This window comes from Cygnus olor, chromosome 1 (genome assembly GCF_009769625.2).
Source record: "Cygnus olor isolate bCygOlo1 chromosome 1, bCygOlo1.pri.v2, whole genome shotgun sequence".
NCBI classification, from domain to species: Eukaryota; Metazoa; Chordata; class Aves; order Anseriformes; family Anatidae; genus Cygnus; species Cygnus olor.
The window spans coordinates 89,591,887-89,611,684 of record NC_049169.1 but is presented as its reverse complement, the minus strand read 5'-3'; the positions used below and the strand labels follow the sequence as shown (position 1 = coordinate 89,611,684).

The 19,798-nt window shown below is 43.3% G+C and overlaps 1 long non-coding RNA gene across 9 annotated transcripts in view; it reads left to right on the top strand.

Moving 5' to 3' along the window:
• Positions 1-265: 265 nt before the first annotated feature.
• Positions 266-19,798, top strand: part of LOC121075363 — a 32,588-nt gene continuing 13,055 nt past the window's right edge. For 2 of the 9 annotated variants that reach the window (XR_005822937.1, XR_005822927.1), the window contains exons 1-3: positions 6,667-6,751; positions 6,851-6,943; positions 16,194-16,279. This is a non-coding gene — a long non-coding RNA (uncharacterized LOC121075363). Of the gene's footprint in view, positions 672-1,047; positions 3,406-4,228; positions 4,292-6,666; positions 6,752-6,850; positions 6,944-7,508; positions 7,574-16,193; positions 16,280-19,798 lie in introns of those variants that run through there. The other 7 variants (XR_005822928.1, XR_005822934.1, XR_005822933.1 and 4 more) reach the window with 7 other exon arrangements.

Sequence of the window (19,798 nt, the reverse complement as noted above, 5' to 3'; positions counted from 1 at the left end):
AGAGTAGAATGAGAGAAGCATCATGCACGAGCTCTAAGTACGTGAATAATTTCTCTGGAAAAGGCAGAGGTGGCCTGTTGTGTTCTTAAAGACATATGACCTTTTGGGAGTGAATTGTGAAGCAACAGTTTTTGTTTGTCGTGGCATTAGCTTAAAAAAAATGTAGTGAGAAACTTGGTTATGGTTAAAAGCGTGTGGCAACACTCCCATCTCCCTAAAGGAGTTCAGTCATGGGACTACGTCCTGGGTCTTGCAATACCAGTGAAAGGCAGCAACTTACAGTCTGCCTGAGCTCCACCAGATGGTGGAATGGGTGATTTCCAGAGATTTTGAGATCATAACATAAACTGCCACTTAGATTTTTCTTTTGCTACAGATGAGTTCTAAAGAACTTCCTAGTAGAGGCTGGCCAGAAGTACAAGTCTCACTGCTGACATATCTCATCTGGAGAGATGGGAGTTGGTAGTTTCTCCTCCTTTCTCCGAGGCTGGACAGCAAAGGGAAGGGAGACAGCTGGCAGCACCACTTCCCGGAGCACAGTGCAGGGCAAGCTGTGTGTTTCCCAGGGAGAAGAGCTGTTTTTCCCATGCAGAACAGCAGAAGGGCTGCTCGTTATGGCCTGGGAGCTGCTGGCGGAGCTGGCCGGGTGTTGCTTGGCCCCACCACTTGAGGTGCGTTGTGCTAGCAGAGTGGGGTAGGAAGCAAGAAGCCAGGGCTGGGGGAGTTCAGGAGGGGGCTGACATTCATTAGCAGGGTTAAATCACCTTAGGGAAACTAGATTGGTCACCTGTAACTTTATAGAAGGTTAACAAATGCAGAGTAACAGCTTTCCTTGGGAAAAAACAAGGTTGTTTGACAAGTTGCTTTTTTTGTCTGGCTGCCTGCTCCTCAGAACCTATCAAGATGTTTGCTTTTCTTCTGAGGTCATAATGAATTTAGTTCCTACAGCTGTGTCCTCTCTTTGTGTTCTTTTGTCCCTGTCATGCTCAAGGATGCCATTATTCTAAGTCTTGGATTGTGCTGACAGACAGGGCAGGAAGGTGAGTTCTCTGCTAGAGATAACAATTTCTGTGCGTGGCTGTAATGAGGGAAAGAGCAAAAACCCAGCAGGCAGGGCTAGAGTTCTAGCAGAGATGGAGTTTGCAAAATGGAATTACCACTTTTTATGGCAATATCAGGATGTCTTTCATTCTTGCCTCAGCTGTTTTCTCCTCGTCTCGCTGCACTGACCATTCAGCTTGACATCAGGCCAGCTGCTCCAGCCGCTTCTGAACTGGTGAATACATGCTTGGGCTTTTGCCTGTATCCTTATGTCATCTTTCACTGATACAGGAATTTTGCTTCTGCACAACATAGCTCCAGTTTCCCAGTCTGAAAAATAGACTTTCTGGATGCTTCCAGGTAACTTTTTCCCTGTTCTGTCATCCCATGTGGTAACTAAAATGCCCTTTCCTTTGTGAGTGGGGCAGAAACTGTTCTTAGTCTGCTGCATAAGACGATGTCAGGAAAGGAAGTGTGGGATAATTATAGAAGCTACAAGGATGTATTGTTTTTGTTGTTTTTTTTTTTTTTTGTCTGGATTTTTTTTCTTAAGATGGGCTGAAGTTAGCAGCAGAATTGACACTGGACGTGAATGTGCATGTTGATGTTTATCACTCAGAAGGGCTTAAAGAGCTTTTAAGCTGAAAGAACTTAAACGTGTTTTTCTGAGATCATGTGTAGTGAGCAGCATTCACTTTCTGCGCATGGGTGTCACATGCTGTCCTCTCTCAGGGACCTTGTGCTGTCTTTCATTCTGAATAGGGCATTTCTATTTCCCGGGCCCTAATCTCATGACATCCAGATGAAAACCAACAGTCTACAGAATGCCTTTCTGTATAGGCAACCAGCTAATGGCACACAGATTGTCTGGTGTGCCAGAGGAAACTCACTTCACTGGTCTTCTAGCACATTGGGAAGCTCACCAGCACTAGTGCTTCAGTGGTGGTCGTCCCTCCTGACATCCAGCAACTTTGTCTTCACAAAATCAGACTGGACGGAGCCGTAGGCTGTCTGTTGTGCCTCGGTAGGAAAACAAGCAGGTGGTGAGGTTTTCATTTAGCCCCCCAACCACTGAGGTCCTTGTGCTGAAGCAAGAGAGACAATCTGCAGCTTCCACGTGCATAATCAATCAATATCTTCTCCACAAATGAGGCTCCTTGTGCCATGTGAATGTAGGGGTGGCTGGAAAGAGAGGGGAACAACAGGCTCCCAGTGCTCCGGTTGGAGACCTGTAACGTGCCCTGTGTGTGGGAGGAAACATGGTCCCCTGGAGGGGCAGAATGGGGCAATAAAGAATAGGGTTACAGCTGTGGCTTTGCTAATCAGGGTTTCCTTAAAGAAACCAAGGAGTTGGATTTCCTTACTAATTTCAGCTTGGTAACTAATTTCTAGAAAACAACATAGCTGAGTGTCATAGGCTGACAAAAGAAGGAAGTGAGATGTTTCCCACAGCTGACTTAGAAGGGGGTGTTAAGCAGGTCACTTCTTGGTAGGTGAGGCATTTCTCAGACAGGTTGCCTGTTCTGGCAGTGATAGGTTAACAAACCGCTAGCAAAGTAGTTAGTGTAGTATTTCAGTAGCTAAACACGCCATGAGAGAGTGAAGGATTACTGTTTGATTTCACCCACTCCTAAAGCGTTTCTAATTTCACTTCCTTTCCTTCTGATTGTGTGCTTCCCTTTGGTCGGGCTTCCTTGCTCCCAGTCCTGGTCCCATCTGTTCCTTACTCATCTCTCTTTTGTTCTTTGTAAGTGATTTTTCCCAATGAATGCTATCTTCTGTTTATCTAGACGTGCTCTCCATTCAACTCGTCCCATTCTCTCTCTGATAGCCGACTATTTGCAGTAGTCCTGTGTGAAGCTGTTGCCCTCTCCTGGGGTCTCAGTAGCCATGTGGTGAAAACTCTGCCAATTCTTGTCCTTCTTTCCAAACAAGAAGTCAGCCTTCCTAGGAGAGGAAAACAGCCTGGATGCCGTCACACAGACTGGGGAAAATGGAGGTGACCGTCTGTCAGCCAGCAGCCAGAGCTCCACAGAGACCAGATCCTTCTTGGCACGCTGGGTATGCATTGTCCAGCACTTAGGTCACCCATTCACATATCCTCTCCCCCTTAGTTGCCTGAATTTGGGCTTTTGGACACACAGAAAGAGAAAATGTGCAACTCTGGGCCCTACAGAGCAGCGTGCTCTGCGTTTCACAGTGGAGAAAAAGGGAAGCATGCACTCTTTGCTCTTGTGCTAGTGTTAAGCTTGATTTATATTAAGCAGCTGGGGATTTCTGCTGATTGTTTACATAGAGGTGGCAGACACTGGCACAGTTCTGCCTTCCTTGTTGGCAGAACAACCTGGGATAAGAAGATGAAAGGTAAGTACAAAATCATTTTTGTACGGCTTATTTCCTTGATGGACCCACCAGCCAGCACTACTTGTGACCCCGAGAGCAGCACTAGGAAAATGTGCAAGGCTTTGATGGATACATGGAGAATATCTCAGACATCTCAGAGGGCGTAGCCGTGGGAATTGCCTGGAGGTGAGAGAAATGTGATGTGTTTCCTTGGCAGCCATGAGCATCCCAGAAGGAATGTGAGTGAGAGTGGTTGTACTAGGAGAGATCAGAGGGAGCTCACATGTCCTGCTTAGCCTCCAAATTGCCTGCCTGGAGTCAAGGAGGTGCTTGCATGCGCTCAGCTGTGCTTTCCCATTTTCCCACTGACTTCTCTGGGTGCAAACGCACAGGTGTGTCTGCTGCAGCAGATGCTGCCCTTTCGCCTCCAGGCAAGCACAACACTCTCCCGTGGTGATTTGCTCCATATCAGTGGGAAACACACGTCAGTCTTGCCTAGCAACATTGCTCCTACTTGCTCTTTGCCCATGGCTCTAGCTCACTATAGTTAAGTAGGAGGTAAAGCGATTCCTGTTTATATTTACACAAACTCAGTTTAGCACAGGGCTAAGGTAGCAAAACCTGACTCCTCCCACACCAAACTTTAAAATAAAGGAAGTGAGTGTTAAGGGAAACTTACTTTTCTGAAAGTTTTCTGTGTAAACATTTATTTAAGTCTCCAAATTTAACAGAAAAATCCCCTTTGCTCTCCAAAGAGTATTTGAGCATTAATCTTGGAGTCTCTGATGTGCCCCTGAACATGTGTTCCTAATGCTTCCTTGAACCATTGTTTCTCTATGTACAGGGAGGTGTGAGGAGAGATACGTGAAGCATTTTCTGGCAGAACTGAATTCAAAGCTAAATGAAGGTAAATTCATCATCTTTGATCTGGAGTGATGGTAGGATTTCAGATGAACTATTCAGAAATATTTTCTCCCTGAGCTGTGTAGTATTTATTGGGATCTGAGACTGAATTTGCTGGAATGTTATCACAGATTGGGCATGCATGCTGTTGGCCAGAGCTCTTCCACAGTGAGCTTCTCCTTCCCTCCCTTCTCCCATCACTCCCATCCTGGTGAAGCACTTTCCTAATTTGCGGCTGACAAAACTGACCTTTCAAACTGATTCAGGCACTGGCAGGGTTAAATCTTGTTGCAACTTACACCAATAACCATGCCCTGAGATCCATTCCTGTCTGCTTCCCTGCAGGGAGAAATTGCTATTCTACCCATGCTGACCAGCCATGTTGTAGCTGTGCTGCCTAGCAGTTTTTAGGAGGAGAAATTGAAAATCGCTCGCGAGAAGCTGGGAAGTGTTCTTGTGTGGGCTGGCTTCCTCCTGAACAACAGCGTTTTCACTGGACAGGCAGAAATCCCAGCGCTGGGAGGAGTAGTGACCCGATTTCATTGAATGCTTGTGGGAGCTGGTTGGCGGTCTACCAAGAGTGAGGGATGCTGAGGGGCAGCCCCTCTCCTCTCTTCCTGTCCCCTCAAACCAGACACGGGGCAAAGGCATTATGAAACCCTGGGAGTTACTCGGCACAGCCTTGTTGAAAACCTTAGGGCAAGCTTTTTGCCGTAGCCTCCCAGTGTTGTTTACTATGAACCATTTTTCGAACTGTGAAGAGTTTATTTTCTTGAGTGCACCACTGGCCCTAGCTGTTCTGCTTCACGTGAGGTCTAGGCTCTCAGAGTTTTCAGACGCATTTCTGCTAGTGCTGTGCAGGCCAAATTTGGGTAAAAAATTTGAATCTAATGTTGAATTTGGGCAAGATAAAACTCTTTGCTAAGCATGGTGCCTAAAAGTCGATATAAAAGCATTGTTAAGCATTTATTTTTGGCATGTAAACAACACTGCGCAGAAAGCCTTCCCATCTATGGAAAAATCCCGCTGTTCCCACAGGAATGGGAACTGTGCCTTGGCTAGCCAAAATAGATATTTTCTTTCTCCCTTCTGATACAGTGTTCCATGTTAATCTATTCAATGTAAAGAGTTGAGGGGTACAACTAACCATAGAAAGCAACATGGGCACCCCAGCATCCAGAAAAATTGTCATGCTGAATGCAGGGTCACTGCAGGTCAGACATGGAAATCTCAAATGGCACAGGCAGCTGACCTCACTGATTAGAGCAGACTTCTGGTGTCCTGGAAGCACTCTCCTTGGGATATTTTCCTGTTGTGTTCAAAAAGTGAAGTTTCTGCTGTAAGGTCTCTCTTCCTCGGTCTTTTCTATATCAGCTGAAAACTTGGTATTTTAGTATAAGAAAGGAGATATTCCTAGAAAGTGCACCATTTTTTTAAATTTTTTTTTCTTTTGTGTCTCTTTTTTTTTTTTTTTTTAAGATAAGTGGTAAACAGTAAGCATGAAATTATTTGCTATTGTCCTAACTTGTATTATGCGGATGTTGTGACAAATTATTCAACAAACTATAAATCCTCTGCTGAATGGATTTACACCACTCTTGGGACAGTGAACGTACACTTAGTTTAATGCCCTTGCTTCATTTGTTTGTATTATGTATGGTAAGGCTGTTTTAATGGTATGTAAAATCTACTCCAGTACAGAATGGATTTTGGCAGATACAGCTTTCATGTAGTTATTATTCGTATGTGCTCCTGGTGGTACCAATATGCAGTTGTTAGTCATTCCCGGTGAAACCTTTGGGAGAGAGTTTTGGACTATATTTAGAATTTAGCTGAATTTATGCCCTTCTGAGAAAACATTTAGTGTGGGGTTGTTTCCCACGGAGGAAATGCCCCCGAACAGGCCTTCAGGAGAAGTGGGGTTGTTGATACAGCCGTGTCCCAAAACACAGCTCTATCTTAGTCTGTCTGTCTAAAGTTGATGTATGATTTAGGTGGTTACAAATCATTTTGGCCTGCTGGCATGCACATATGTGGTATGTATTGAAGTATTTATTTTCAAAACAAAGAATTTATATTCATCTTGTTGTAGTATAAATAATAAGTCATAAAAAAATAGTGTTTCGCCATCTTTGCTGCCAAAAGTTTGCTTCCAAAAATAGTGTAAATATAAACAATCGTCTTTTTTCCTTTCCCACTGAAATGATGGAGGGAGCCTCCAGTGATATTAATGAGTATTTTGTGGGAGGTATTTCAAGGTTTGGTAGGTGTTCCATAATGTTTTATTCTATTTACATAAATTATTATGAAAATGTTTCATGTTAAGGAATAGACAGCTTGCAAACAACACTAAATAATGTAAAATTCTCCATCTGCAAGTTCTAATTTGCTGCTCTGGCTGGAGGTAAATGATGACAGTGATTAGGACATACAACAAACCAAATAAACTGTGCTGAGACTTCAGGTAGGGGGTGGATTTTTTAATGAATCTTTCTTTTCAGTGGCATTTCGAGACCCGTAATTATTTGGAAATGGAGTTGCCACAGTTTGTCTTTGCTTATAGGAAGTTGTACGGTCTCAAAGGACGAGCTGAGAACCTCTTCAAGGCACTGAGAGACAGGCAATGGTGGAGCCAATCGCCTCAGGCAGAGAAGAGGTATTGAGCCTGACTTGCATGACTGGGGTGCTGAAAGCACTGGGCAAAGAGAAACCACGGGGAGTAGCAGGCATGATTACAGGATTTATGAGGATTACAGGGAAGAGTTTAGCTTTGTGAAGAGAAGCCTACAGGGCTGCTTCTTTGTGTGATTTGAGGGGATTTGAGGAGAGTGCAGGTCTGAGGCCTGCTGTGCTTCCAGGTGCTGTAGGAGAGCCTCTCTCCACGGAGGCACAGGGCCTCTTCAGATTTTGTTGCATGTATGAACTCACCTATTTGCAGGAGAGCTGAAACAGTCTCAAGTTGTGCCAGGGGTGGCTCTAGATTGGACATTAGGGGGAATTTCTTCATGGAGGGGTTTGTGAAGGACTGGAACAGGCTGCCCAGGGAAGCAGTGGAGTCCCCATCCCTGGAGGTGTTTAAGAGACGTGTGGATGTGGCAAGGGATATGGTTTAGTGATGGGACTCAGTAGATCAGGCTGATAGTTGGACTTGGTGATCTTGAAGGTGTTTTCCAACCTAAATGATTTAATGATGCTACTTAATGCTGATGTTTTGTTGATAGACTTTCAGAGAAAACTGACATGACAGGACAGAGTTATCTGCTGCCACCTTGCAGAGTCCTTGGAGGTAGGTCCTTGCTTCCAGGATTGATTTCAGACAACTTGGTGTTTTTCTACATTTCAGCAAAGATGGCACAGTACCCTCTAGCACATGAGAGTTTGTCCTTCTGCTTCTCGTCTGCTCTCAGTTCCTCTTGGTGCTTTCTTCTGGGGTAGCAGGTCTCAGGCTCTTGGCTGGGACTCTTTCTACATAATAGCTTCCAGGCTGGAGCTTTCATTTCTGGAACAGATTTAGTTACTTTCAAGAAAAAGAAGATTTCTCTCCTCTTTCCCAACTGCTAACTTGAACCAACCACCCCCTTTCTAAAGACACAGGCTGCTCAAACTGTAAAAATGGAAAACCCAAACCACCAAAAGTCACATCAGGAGAAATTTCACTTCTCCTCTAAGAAGCCAAATATTTACACCTAGTGGAAGACATCTATCTATCAAGGGACCATATTAAGGGATCCCCCAATAAGCAGCTACTGGGATGCAACTACTGCTGTGCTGTACAGCAGGTCTCTGTGTGCAGCACGTCCAGATTGTCCAGGCTACCTTGTCTTCTGGGAGGAACATGTGATTTTTCTAATTACCAGAGATTTTCATTTTTCCCCACCACCATTAGGGAAATCCTCAGTCCTCTAATTCCCCTGGTAGGAGAGGATTTGAATGTAAAAGATGTAATACCAAAAGTACTGTTAGTCTCCCTGTAAAGGAAGAGGAGGTGGCATGACCCAGGTGTGTAAACCTGGTGGGTTTAGGTTGGGAAAAATCTTTAGGTATTAGTGTGGAGAGCTGTCTCTTCTTTTTCATCTTGTGTTATATATGACTGAAGCAGTGTAGTGCAGAAGAGGAAAAGCACTAAGAATGATGTCTCCCAGCCCTAACTGGAAAAAAAAATCTGGTTTGTCCTATGGGAGTAGGAATTCAAACTTCTCACTGAATCCTAATTTTGAGTACATGTTTTCTTTACGTTCCATAATATCCAGACAGCAAGCTGCCAGCAACCTTTGAGCTTTTAGCTCCACATCCTGAGAAAGTTCAGATTACTTTCTTCACAGCATGTCTTTTTTCCTTCCCAAGCAGGAAGAGGTGAGACCAATCGGACCACAGCTTGCCTTGCTCCTGTGAGCAATGCTGTTGATATAATGACCAGGCTTAGAAAGGAAGGATTAGGGATGAGCTGTTTTATTCTTGTACCAAAACTGTTTCTAAACTGTCTGGTTGACTCCCATCCGTTGTTTTCCCTAAGTGGTTCTGGTGGCTACCACTTAATTCCTACAAGCAGGACATTGCGGAAGGGAGGGTGAGAGGTGGTATATGTGGGGGCAAGTTGGTCACTGAATTGTTTTTTTAATATTGTAACCTCCACTGCCTGAGTGTCTGAAAATTGCCAGGGAGGAACAAAATGTGCAGCTGTGAGTTTTAGCTCACAAGAAAAATTTAGGAGAGAAAAGGAAGGAGAGCCACAGCTGTTGGTGTAGATGGGAATATGTGGTGACTTTAATGGTGCAGGTTCAAAGATTGTCAAAGGTTTTCACTGTCTTCCCCTGCATATCTTGTACCTCCTCTCTTCTTGTGTCATAACTTTTCTCACTACCCATAGGCTAATTCTTTTTAATTTTGTATGTGTGTCTTTTTCTTTTCCATCTCATATTTTTTTTGCCCTTTTGGCTGTGAATTTGCCATCGCCCCTGTACCCTGCCATACTCAAAGATTAGACGTAGTGCAGTTGAAACACCAGCACTTTCTGGCTCCCAGTGAAATGCATTTTGGCAGTATTTTGCCAGTACTGCTGGGAGGCTCAGGGATCTTTATGGGCAGATTTCATACAGCTGTGATTGTGAATGGAAAGGTATGTTTTGAAGTGCTTTGAAAGGTGTAGAGATGTGGGTCAGAGGAAGGCCTCACGCTGTCTATTTTCGTCAGTGGACAAACGCTGTGAGGGTGTGGGATTAGTCCAATAAACGTCATCAATTTTGTTAAGTTATCAGCTCACCCAGATGAGGACTGGGAGGGAGGCAGGGGAGAGGGAGGGCAGGGGATTGGGTCAAAAATAGTTTTACAATTAAAAGGCTCAAAAGTCTGAGAGTCCCATTTTTCTAGAACCTGCTACTGTAAACTTGATGAAAAGATAATTATAAAGGAAACTACTGCAGTCTGTACATCCTGATAATTCACAGGCGAGTTTTATCTGAGTGACTCACTCCCATGACAGAAAAAAAACATGCCACCATTTATTCTTTCCACTGTCAATATCTTAAAGTATTCCACCTTCAGATCTGAGAAGCTATGATTAATTTGATAAGCTGTAACTTTCCATGTTATTTTTTCCAGTGTTTTTGTGTGTGTCTGATATACATGTATGTTTTGTCATTTTATTTTTGAACTGAGAGTAACTCAAAGGCTGTGAAGATAAGGAAACATTTTGTGCCAGTACTCACTGAGGTTAATTCCGGAAAATAAGTAATTATAGAAAAACAAATGATTATTGGAAAGACTGAAATGATTTCAGAGATCAAGTATAGTATGACGTTCTTATTTTGATTGCATAAGTGCAGCTATGCCAAAGCCCTGGAGCAGCGGGGATGCAGTGCGTGCACTGCAACTTCTGCCACTGTAAATGCACCCTGGGTTGCTGGGGAGCTCTGATGATCATTACTCCCTTACCTGTCCTCACACAAAGCTCCTGCACAGAGGCAGGCTGATATACTAGACTTTCCAGAAGTCTTTTGACATCATTATGGCTCATGAGGAGTGAGAGAGATGAAAAAGGGAGGGTTGGGTATGTGGTGGCAACCTTCTGCTGGCAAAGGAGGCTAGGTGGTCATCCATCTCAGTGGATGCCATCCTGGCATGTTTTTGATGAGAGCTAGCATGGAATGAAGCATGCTGTTCTTCTTTACGTGTTGGTATAGAATATGGGGTAAAAATAATAGCTAATAATAGTAAAATTGACAATAATATTAACTGTTAACATAAAACTAATATGGGGTGTTGTTATTAACTATTTAAATGAAACACTATTACTGGCTTCTTCAAGGTCACATTGTGAGCTTCGAGTCCTTCCTTGCCAGTCTGTAGGAAGTCCTTATTTCACAATAGTTGATGAAATAGTTCCCGGGTTTTATGCTCCTGTGAACCAAACCACATTTTTAAATAATTATTATTATTTTGTCCAGGAAGTTATTCAACATCCATATTCTCAAAGGAGCTCAGCATCTAATTTGGGCAGTGGCATTCAGTTCTCCTCCAGTAAAAATAACAGCCTATCAAACTGACATTCCAGGAAAGTCTGTCAAACGGATGGATTACAGGAAACCCCAGAGAGAGCCTGCATTTAACTAGATCCTAAGGAGATGACAGATACATGAATCCTAGTCTTTTGCCAAAGTTAGAGACAGGTACAACCCTGTAGCTATAGGTGGTAGCTCTTTTACTGTTACTGTGCGTTGTCATCAGATATTTATTTAGACAAGAAGTAGCCTTACTTCTTTTTACTGAGCTGGCAAACCAGCAGCTTCCAGGAGTAGAGACCACTGAACAGTGGGACTGGCCCATGTTTGGAGTACCTGGTACCCTCCATAGGGTCTGCCTGAGAGCAGGTAAAGCAGAATATTTGTTGGAGGGAGATCTACCTGTGGCAAAGCAAACCCCAGTATCTTTGGCCTGGGAAGAGAGTTCCAGGGTCCTCAGTTTAGCTCCATATTTGCTATATTCCCTTTCTAATCAGCCACAACGCAAAGAAAGAAGCACAGACTGTTTCTTCTCTTGCTGAAAGATGCTGTCTTACTCTGTAATCCAAGCTGCAGAGGCATCTCTAGCTCCTGTACAAGTGAGAACATCACACGCATCATCTTAGTTCAGGGGATAAAGGCCTGCAGTGAGGATGTGAGGATTCATTCTTTAGCCTTTCTGATGGTTCATATTGCGTATAGCTTGTGGTTGTAAGGTATTAAACTGATTTTTTTTTCTTTCATTTCAATGAGATTTCTGTTGCTTTAGTGTTTTTTTTTTTTTTTTTTTTTTTTTAAGGTGGGGCAAGATTAAAATTTTTCTCTGTAAAGCACACAGTAATTACTGGTATAAAACAGTCACATATTTTCCATGTTGTGGTCTTCAGTTACCTGGTTCTATTGTTCAGCTCATACAAAGAGGGGGTGGCAGGCATTGATTGATATTATATTGTAGTATTGCTGAATAGGTGTGCAGTATGTTTTAGGTTGGGCTTCAGAGGTACTGAACTGATCCTATGAGACTGTATTCTTGAATTTGTCTGAGATAAATGGTTTTGGATGACTTTTGCTATAACCCCTTGGAGGAACACATAGATAATAAACATCCTGGATCTACTTGCAGCAAACACTGTAGTAGAAAGTCTTCCATCCAGAGGCTGAAGTTCAAATGTAGGAAGCTCAAACAGGATAAGTGTCAATTCTTGGTTATGTCTTCAGTCCAATTTTTAGTTATGCAAAAATACTTGGTGTTAAAGTGTTATGATGTTAAAATACTATTCATGGGATGCTCAGATAAAACTGTTAAAACTCCTTAAAGGACCACAAAGAATGCCTTTTTTTGGGAAGGGAATGCATACTTGGGCTGCCCTGCACAGAACACCATGTTGACAGGATAAGAGGCAATCTGTCCCATAAAGGTCATGTCCGTGGTAACAATGACCAACTGTGTGTGAGAACTGAGCTGCAATTCTCCTCATTGAGATAGAAAAGCTTCATTAAAGCCAAATTAAACCAACGCATGAGCATTTTCTGAACTGTCCTGCAAGCCTCTATGAACTTTTCTTTGATGAATTATTAGTCCAGGAAAAACTGTTCGTTTTGATTCACTTTGACATATTAAATGGAAGGGGGACTTCCTGAAAGCTGTGCTCAAAAAGTCCAAACCCAGGTGTTGGGTACCGAGTAACTGCATTTGCATTTGGCTGCAATTTGTTGAGTTTCCTGGGATTTGCTTAGACCAGAATTTGTCTGGTGGCACCACAAAATACTGAGACTGAAAATATATTTTGGGGAGCTGAAGGGAAGGTGCGCTGCCCTCAGAGTGCTGATGGGAAGTTTTTCTCAGTGGGCAGCATGACAGAGGGTGTTTGTCCTGTGAAGACGGTGTCTCTCCTGAACAGATTAGAGAGAACTGTGGTTACCTCCTTGGAAACTAACAGGAATGGGCACTAAGGACCACCCTGGTGGAAGGGCAGTGAGCAGTGCATAGGAAAAGGGTGTGCGAATTCCCACTGCGCACTGAGGGTTTGAAGATAATTGCATGGAGGAAGGAAAGAGCTGAGAGATCGCCATTGAGAGCACTATTTGCCCTTGAAATTAAAAAGCGGAAAGGAGATCCCAAAAGAAGGAGGCTGGCCAGATAACAGCATGAATAATAGGAAAAACAGCGTCATGCAATTATGTGAATGGAAGTTAAGAAATGTTAGAACCAGACGGTACCACATCATCCGTCTCTGGCCTCCTTGGGTGTGTGAGAGAGCAGTCTTAGTCTACATTTTAACCCATGGGACTCTCCCTTGTTCAGTGACAAAAATAGATACCACTCATACTTTTTGGTTGTTCGAGATGTCATTTTCAGTGATCTTCAGTGCTTTGAGTGCTTCAAAGGCCTGTGTCTTCCTATCCCCTGCTGCTGCTCCTGAGCACCCTCTCTCCTCTGGGCTGCTGCAGAGCACACAGCCTTTGGGACAATGCTATGGTGCTTTTTGTGTTTGTTTAGACAAAACTGCAGTTTTTATACTCCTAGAGGTTTTCCAAACTCTTCCCCCGCCCCGAGAGGCTGGGTTGGCTTTGTCAGACTGTTATCAGACCGAGCCCCAGTATTCAATCACAGGCACAGGGTGACACCTCGCTGTGGCCCAGCCGTGGAGATATCGGTGGCACTCAGGAGTTGTCCCATGCAGGTGACAGTGCCAGCTGCCCTTCTGCACCCCTCTCCTCTGCCTATGGCTGTTGACAGAGTCCAAGCCTGTCATTTCAAAGTAGTAAAGCAATTACTTTGAGGTGACACATTGCGTCTGTAAGAATTGTAGGGCATTGCTCTGTGTGCGCGATGCCCTGAATATAGCTCTTTATCAGCCACATGGGAGTAAATACACATCTGTGGGAAATTTAGGGAAAACAAAGATGGGCTGACAAGAGAAAAATATTTTGTTTTTGAGAGGAGGTACATTAAAGCCTCTATTTTTGAACCTGAACGTCTGCATAGTGTCTGCTTGTTATCCCAAAGACCTTTACGAGTTCTGGACAGTCCCAGAAAAAAAAATAATGATGTTTATTTCTCCTTATCCTAACTTTTCCTCTCTGAGAAGGGCCACAGCGCAGTGACCACTCCTAGAAGGAAAACCAGGACTTCATTATTCAGATCTGTTTGTCTTGGAAGACCTACAGAGCGTAGTACTCCTATGACTCATGATATGGGTCTGACTCCCTGCCCACTCTACGTTGTTAATTTAGGCAGCTGTAGCTGTTGCCATAGGTTTTGTGGCTCCTGAGTAAGCCTGGAGGAAATCTAAAGTTGCACCAGAGGTGTGTGCTGGATCAGATAACCTAATGAGAGGTCTTGAGTCTTCCTGTGAGTCCTGCCCACTGTTGGCCACATTGGCTGGAGGAGGCCACACAGAGCCCTGCTGCCTTGGCCTGGTGGGCAGCCGGCCTCAGCCTCTGGAGTCCTAATCTTGTATGTGTAGATGGGAGCTGAGTATGCTTATCATGGCTCATTGCAAAACTTGCCTCTAAATGAAGTTTTCTCACTGGCCACTGTCATTTTCCTTCAGGAATGCAGACGTCTCGGTTGCCCTCACCAGTGGCTGAAGCTCTGTAGGAAAGAAAAAGGGTTAAGGTGTCCTCTCTGCATGTGCAGTTTGCTCTAAGGCATCAAATGGTTCCTGTAATGGGAGTGTTGTTGTAGTAGCAGTGTGCAAGTAGTGGTGGGATTTCCAGTAAGAATTTGTGTCCTACGTCAAGAATAGGAGCTTTGTCAAAACATTGCCTGCCATAACATACAATTTTTCAACAGAGTTTAACTGCATTGAAGTTACAGGCTAACCTGCTAGAGAGTATGTCTAGCGTTTCAGAATGACAAAACAGAGAAAGAAAGATCAGAAATTTAAAGATACTCTAATCCTGTGCAACTATTAATGAAAGATATATAAACTGGTAATACAGCTCTCATTCTGGAATAATAGCCAGCTATCTAAAGGATGTTTATTTACAGAAAAAGAACTATGAGAACGCTAGGGAGATTAATTTTAGACATCATATTAAAATTTTCAGGCTTAAATTTGTAATCTTACTCCTTTGTATACGGGCAAATTACAGTTGGCTGGGGCCCTTTCATAGGGTATGTTTATTTTTCTATTCTTTGGGAGATAAGTGATAGTTAAATGCAATAAGTGAGTTTTCTGATTATAGAAAGATGTACTTTGCGTGCCTTGCTGGGACAGTCCTTTGGGTAAGGCATTTTACAGGATCAGACTAGTAATTGCAGGGAGGCATCTCTCACTTTGCAGTCCTCCTGCTAATCCCAAGGGCCCACTACAAACCATAGGCTCTGCTCCTCTTACATGTGCTCGTGCTGATCTACTTGGTGGACCTTGAGTAAATCTTTTACTTTTTGCCTCCTTTTTTGCATCTTTCACCTCCACTTCTGTAATTTGTAAAAGAGGGTTAAGTGACTGGCCTATTGATCCCCTGACTTCATGGACATCGCTCTGATGGCTTTTCCAGGAGCTCTGTTTATGGGTAAGGAAGATGGGGAGAAGTCATAGGTCAGGATTTTAGTCCATGGTTTTCTTTTACTCTCTACATTGATACTTGCTGTGTGTTTTTAATGGTTATCTTTCAGTGATTTTAATAGAGCTGCTCTAGCAGTAAATCATGCCAGGGAATTTTCCGTGCCTCCACATATTATATAGGAATTGTCCTTTTCCATGATGGGAAGGGGTTAACTGCGTTTGTAACAGCTAATATGGTATGTCTGCTCCACTAGCTCTGGCTACCCTGGAATGTTCTGTGTTTAAGCTAAAACAAAACTATAAAAAAATATTATTTTCTTTTATTATTAATTTTCTTCCTTCCTATTCATCTTCATGAGTTCTTCTTCTATGAGTTTTTCTCAGGAATTGTTTATCCCAGAATATCCTGGGGAACAGGTGTAACCAAACTATTTTTCTGTGTGACAGAAAGCTGGGATCCAGTCTCTCACTAACCTTTGTAGTCTTTATTACTTGGTATGAAAACTATTATGTCAGACACTTCCTACTTTTCCGTTTTCCTAAAAGCCTGTGATCTTGAGGTAGATGCTACAAGGATTAGAGAAACAGAAGCCTAAGGGCTGGACTGAAGCTTTTGTCTCATACACATCTTTGACTTCTCTTTGCTGCCACATTCATGTTCAGGGTGAAGAAGGTGACTGTTCTATGTTACCAAGGGATGTGCTCCAGCTCTCACATTGGCACCTTCCTCGTCTTGTCTGTCACGCTCACTGCTGCCTCTGAACTCTTTGGAACAATGCTATAGAGCGGTTTCTTTCACTCCTTTGTTTCTGACAGGCTGAGACAAGTACTTTATGCAGCAGCTCATGGTACCTTTGCTTCCTGCTCAGTTTTTTATCTATTGTTGTAACAGGATGTCCACAAATTAACGTTAATTGAGGATCTTCAGTTCTGGATCTAGACTCAATGCATCGAACTCAGACCCAACATATAGATCAGGTGAGCAGATATCCTTTTTAAACCTGCCTGAGTTTATCCAGGTGGAGCACTTCACTACAGTTGGAAAGGAGGCTTGTGGATGATGGAAAATAAGCATAGAACAGCAGGATGAAGGAGGTTGTGTTCTCCTTGATGAAGCTCATAGCCAAGTCGCTGGGTCCCACTGTGGGTGAGAAGGCTTTCTTCACAGCTGGGGGGTGAATCAGACTTTTTATGGTATGATTCAATGCCCACCTAACGGTAACATGCATGAATTGTTATATGATTCATTTTCCTTCCATGAGTCTTAAGGGGGCCTGTTGATAGTTAACACAGATGCAATTTTTTACTTCAGGTGTCTGCAACAGGTGGGATGAATCACGCACCAGAGTCTGGGTCCAGTGGGAAGATGACAAGGTCTGTTTGGAGTTGTTTGATTATGTCCTGTGTGGCAGATAAGGTTTTATTTTGTTTTAGATAGTTACTTGCTTAAGGAAAAAGAAACGGAAGAAAAATGAACATGTTTTGAAACCTCGTGTTTGTCAGATATGAAGCTAGAAGGGAGCAGAGAATGCCCTGGACAGAAGTGTAGTCAGTATTCTTGACACATTCTTGTAAGAAAATCCACAGAAAGTCCATTATTTTAGCAGTTAATTTGGGACAGCCAAGTAGAAGCAAGCCCTGCAGTTAAGGCAGCCTGTTAACAGGGTAGGGACTGGGAGCTCTGGCATTCAGAGAGTCACCAAAATGAAAGATGTGCAACTCCTTGCCTTGGCTTCATGTAGCCAGGTGCAGGCAGGGCTCAGGGCAGAGATGGGACAACTTTCATCTTTGTAGGGGGCTCATCTGGGTCAAGAGAGGTAGGAGATGGTGGGGGTATTGATAAGAAGAGTCTTGCTCTTTTTCTGTTTGCAATATAAATTTTTAGATGTCAAGGTCTTTCACTAACACCAGGGTATTTAAAAAGCATAAACTTTGAGAAAAGACTTGAAAGTGAATCCATATTGTAAAATGGATTTGTCATCACTCACTGCACTTGGTGTTCTTTGGTTGAGAAAATTAGTGTTCTCCTCAGCCAAAATTCAAATACTATTAAAAATTGTGTGGAGTAAACGTGCCTAACTCTGAAATTTTAACATTTTTGTGGGATTTTCTCTTTGGACATATAGCATTTTAGGAGAATGAGGCACAAAAGAGTGAGCAATTGAGGATATAATTTAAGGAACATAAGTTTTGTCTTGTTCTTAGTCAATGAAAGCCACTTTTGTCTGGTGGCACACTGTCCTGTCTTCCAAAGAACCGCAGAAGGGCACCTGCTCTCCCCTAAAAAGATCAGACTGCTCGCACACAGCCACCATGCCACACTTCAGTGCCATCTCAAAATAGGTGGCACATCTTTGAGCACTGTGAGAATACAGAGCAAAACCAAAGAACCCGCAAAATATCTCTGTCCCCCCCCCCCCCCCCCAAAAAAAAAAAAATTATTTCCTCCTTGAGGTTTGCTGGGTGTAGCGCAGCACCTGTTGAATTTAGGAGCACAGACGAGAACTGCTGTGCAGCTTTGGCTGGCAGCGGGGGCACAGTGGCCTCGGGTAGCTGGGGGTCCTGCTGGACACAGCTGTGCCCGTGCTCAATCCCTGCTGCTTTCTGCCATCTAGTGGTTAGCAAAACTTGTCTTCTGCCCAACAGCTAACATTAAAAAAAAATTGAAAAGATCAGAAGAGAGGCAGGATGCAGCATGCTCTGGGGGAAAGACAAGCGAGGCACGACACGCACTCTGCCCTCTCTTAGCCAAGTGGACACAACGCTCCTGCATCCTCGGGTCTGACCTCTCTTTTCCAGAACATGGCCGGGTAGCACAGGTTTTTCTTGCTGATTCCAGCCTCGTCTAGACTGGAAAGCACTTCAACATCTCACCTCTGGCACTTGCTAAACAACTAAGCTTCCAATTTTATTTATTTATTTATTTGGTGAGTCTTTACCTTCACTTAACTGTCTGGAAATAACTATTAGGTTAGGATGGTGAACTTTACCCAGGCAGTGGCACTATGCCACTGAGTGCTGCCTACTCACCAGATACTTTATATACAGAAAGCGATCCTGACCAGCTCCAATCTTCAGGGGAGACTGCAAGCCTTGCCAGATTATCAGGATTTTTAGTACTGCACTGTAAGAACAGTTCCTAGAGGAAGTAGAGTGCTTTGACTCATTCATCCAAAATTTCCATCCATATAGAAAATGAAAGACAATAGTGTGCTTTAAAAGTCTGGGACTTTCCACCTTACCCTTTGTGGTAATGAGATAAAGTAAAAACAGGAGATTGATGTGTCTTTATTATTTATATCCTCTTCCACCTGCCCTCTACCCCAGGAAAATCACTACATACCTAGCAGCAGAGGTGTGGAAAGGCAGGTGATTTCCCCTGCCTGCCTCAGGGGCAGTGGGCAGGGGGCTCCCTGGGTGGTAGGGCACGTCCTGGCTGCCCCAGGCATCAGGTGCCTTCCTGGGGACAGGGTGTCAGCCGCTGAGTGAGGTCAGCACCTAGGTGTTCAAGCCAGAGGTGGTTAGTGCACCCTCCAGGGAGATGGAGAGGATGTGGATTACACAACCTGTTCCAGTGCCTCACCACTCTCGGAGTAAAGAATTTCTTCCTAATGTCTAATCTAAATCTACCCTTTTTTAGTTTAAAACTGTTACTCGTTTTCCTATCACTACTATATTTGCATGCAGACTCACCACTGAAAGAACTCAGTTAAATATTTGGCCTAATCAGTATGTGTTTATCTGATTTTCAAGGTAAAACGTCACCTCTTCAGGGGAAGAAAGAAGGTATGGTGCTGGCTCCTTTTTCCAGTCTCTGCAGTAGGTATTAGCAGGCATGTCAAGGCTCAGGGTTGTCGCAACTCCTGCCAAAATCAATGTGTATAATTTGAAAATTATTTTTTATATGTGTAAAGAGCCCATACTTCCCTTAATATTATGACCTTATAACTGATTTTATAATGCTATGGTCAGTCAAAGCTTGCTAACCCGTCTGTTTTCTGGAGCAAGAATGCTGTTTCCAAATCAATGAATTCACAATCTTTTATCTAGCACAGGGCAAAACTTTGTTGTTGTTGTTGTTATTATTATTTTCTCAAATAAGGAATAATTTGAGAACTGTGTTGCTGATTCAGAAAAAATAGGATCTTACAAGTTAGTGACTGCTTTTTCAGGCATTGTGCCTCAAGAAAGATATCAACCAATTCGAGAGAGTAGGGGGAATGAAAGCAAGACTGTTGGTGGGTCTGTTGAAAGATTTGAGGTCATTCGGTCTAGTGTGAGGTGTGATGTCTTCAAATATACAAATGCACACCTGTAAAGAGGATAGGAGAAAATGTTCTCCATTTCCACTTGAAATAGAATAGAAAGTAATGGTTCTAGGTTCATGGAAGGATATTTAGGCTAAATGATAGGAAAAGTTTCTATTTGTAGTCATTGTAAAACGCTGGAATAAACATCGAGGCGCTGGAGATCAAGGCCCTTCCAGAGAAGGTCTAT